At 39.5% G+C, this 2,494-nt stretch overlaps 1 long non-coding RNA gene across 1 annotated transcript; it reads right to left on the bottom strand.

The window, feature by feature from the left end:
- Nucleotides 1-504: 504 nt before the first annotated feature.
- Nucleotides 505-836, bottom strand: LOC140935444 (uncharacterized). Its single transcript, XR_012165206.1, has 2 exons — nucleotides 682-836; nucleotides 505-591 (listed from the first exon to the last, which is right to left on the bottom strand). It is a non-coding gene; the product is annotated as an uncharacterized lncRNA (long non-coding RNA).
- Nucleotides 837-2,494: the final 1,658 nt, after the last annotated feature.

Below are 2,494 nucleotides of genomic sequence, written 5' to 3' on the forward strand. Positions count from 1 at the left end.
GCTTGAGACACAGATTTAGCTCATTTCTTGTGTGTTGTAATACATTCATGTACCTATACTAAAACCACAATCCGTTTGTTCGGATCTCTTTATTTTTCAGAGTTTTACGGAAATTAAATTTCACTCGAGCGAAGGCCTGTCGTGACACTTTTCAAGGCGTTAATTTGAGATAACTTTGGAGGACAATTTACAAAAAAAATACGGGACTCAGCAAAAAACAAATACCACAGACATGTATATAAACTCTATCTTATCCATCGAGGCGACTTTTGTGAACATCGCGTTTCAATCAAGTAAACAGGAAGACTTGAACGACACCTTTTCGGTTCGCTTAAGTCACACACGCAATAACAGGTCAAATTCAAGGTACATTTTTGAAAAAGTGAGGCGTTCCTAACTGATCCAACTAATATAGCGAGGAAGCAGGTGCCATAGAAAAGGTAACTACAGAAAAAAACCTTGCGGCCCGACCTTTACTAAAACTTTATAACTCCGTGAACTTACCTAATTTTCGGCAATCTCCAAGTTTTGCCGCCATTTTGAGGGACTTGTCAACATGAAGCGTAGCAGATATAAATCGAGCAGGTAGATCTAAAACCGTCAGAAATACATACGAAAGCATTCAAATGAACTTCACTTTCAATTCAAGGGGCAAAATTTGAAACTGTTCGTTAAACCTACCATTCCTACATCCCCATGCGACCATTTCTTCCAACAATTCAAACACTACAACTAGTGTTCGAATTTCCCTCGTCGATTCCACCGTAAAAAATAACCTGTGCCACCCAAGCTTCGACTCGAATGTGAAGTACGAATCAAACAACATAGCTGCTTCATCTTCGTGGCCATATCACGCTGGTATTTTGATTTTCTGATCGACAAGAACGGTGATCAGGAAGTGTTGCCATGTTTACCTCATAAACGTGACCGCTGACCAGCCGCTGAGTGAAAACAGTACGGCGCGGGGTGGTGTGGATGGCGGACTTATCGTCATAAGATATTCGAATACTTGCTAAAAAAGCTTTAGGACTCTCAGTCTAAACAGTGAAGGCATGCTTCGTGGTACAGACCACTTTTATTTTATTCCCATAACTTTTTCCTTTAAATTAGAAATGGTATTAATTAATAGAGTTATTTAAATATTTTTAACCGAGGTACCCATATGACCTTTTTGCTTGTCCTCAGTGGTATAAAATAAGGTGTCTTTTCTTTCAGAACCTTGATTTATGCGTTATTGCACGGAATGAACACTATACTTAGAAGGTTTGTTCTAAATCATTTTTGCTGTTCCCAAGAATGTATGCAAAATCATTGCTTTATACAAAGCTGACTCTAAAATGTGATTTTCCGTAACAGTAACCAATGTCATTTACGTAAGGTGTTAATAAAACTAGCAATGTACAATTTTTAGCGTTTTCCACTTATAAGCCTGACATACAATTGTCAAGTGAACCATGTTAGTTTCAGCTCATTCCTTGATTCGATGTGACCTTTTATCACTAAACCCTATTCTTTTCATTTGCAATTTTCCTGTCCTTTTTTTGTTATACGACAACGACAAAGACTTTTATAAGTAAACCGATTTTTTGCTGTACCACGCTTATTACATTGTATATACAAATACATGTAAAAGGCCGGCTAAATAAGCTCCTCCCCCTGCTCCTAATTTTTTGGGTTGCCTTCGCCCCATGCCTCTGCACGACTCCTATTTAAATGGGAGCTCGAAGAAAGTACAGATTTCCCTAAGTATGGAAACAGTAAAATAGTTCAATTTTTCCTCCTTGACGTAGTCACACAAATCATAAATGTCATAGACAATCGGATGCGTTAAGCCAATTTCTGTTACAACTGATTCGACGGTGGTCATGTGATTCACTTCTTCCTCGTCAAATTAATCGTCAATCGCGGTGCTCGGAGACGAACCTGCCCGTCTCCATCTCGAGGAGGACAAACGGAAGAAAAATCCTTGTATTTGGGCTTTGGTTAGCCACTCTTCCCGGAAAAGCAGGCGCTCCCCGTTTTCCCGCTTCGCTTTCCTCACGAGACTTGTCGCAGATCTTCTTTCCTTCCAGATTGCTCACCAATTTCAAACTTGGAGGTGAGATACTGCCTTACTTTCTCTGAGGAGCAAACAGCGCCACCTTTTGGCTTATGAAGTGCCCCTCCTTCACTTAAATTCGACTGGAAAGGTTGGCTACCCTGTCTCTCGATAACATTGGTACTGTCGTCTTCTGAAAGGGTAAGGGATGAGAATTTTTCAACCTAGCTTAAATCTAGAGATTTCAAAGCTGTTTTAATGTCATAAATAAAGGAAATGACCCATAAATGCCAGTGTTCAGTGGAAAGATAATTACACCATCAAGCAGTGACCCAATGGCCCTTGTAGCTTTCTATAATGGAGATATTGTAAGTTAGTTATGAAAATTACACTTTTTTTCTCTTTTGCTTTGACTTTGTGACGTGGTTTTGTCACAATTTGAACAGACACGCGTCA

Source organism: Porites lutea, chromosome 1, assembly GCF_958299795.1.
Source record: "Porites lutea chromosome 1, jaPorLute2.1, whole genome shotgun sequence".
Classification (NCBI taxonomy): Eukaryota; Metazoa; Cnidaria; class Anthozoa; order Scleractinia; family Poritidae; genus Porites; species Porites lutea.